Source organism: Capsella rubella, unplaced genomic scaffold (genome assembly GCF_000375325.1).
Source record: "Capsella rubella cultivar Monte Gargano unplaced genomic scaffold, Caprub1_0 scaffold_4, whole genome shotgun sequence".
In the NCBI taxonomy this organism is placed as follows: Eukaryota; Viridiplantae; Streptophyta; class Magnoliopsida; order Brassicales; family Brassicaceae; genus Capsella; species Capsella rubella.
This window is the reverse complement of record NW_006238920.1, coordinates 4152824-4153035: the sequence shown is the minus strand read 5'-3', so window position 1 is coordinate 4153035 and position 212 is coordinate 4152824.

Sequence of the window (212 nt, the reverse complement as noted above, 5' to 3'; positions counted from 1 at the left end):
ATTTTTTCCTTTTATGTAGCGCCAATACAACTGGGATCCAAGGCAAACGTTACTTATTTGGACACACTTTAATAAAGATGCGAGTTGCATTTCCATGTCGCAGATGCGTAGGATTAGGAAGTGCTGGATCTTCGGTTACGATAAGCCCGAGTGGTTGAATCCAATGGTTTGGGAGAAAATTGTCCATATGTTCCAACAACTTGGTGCAGACG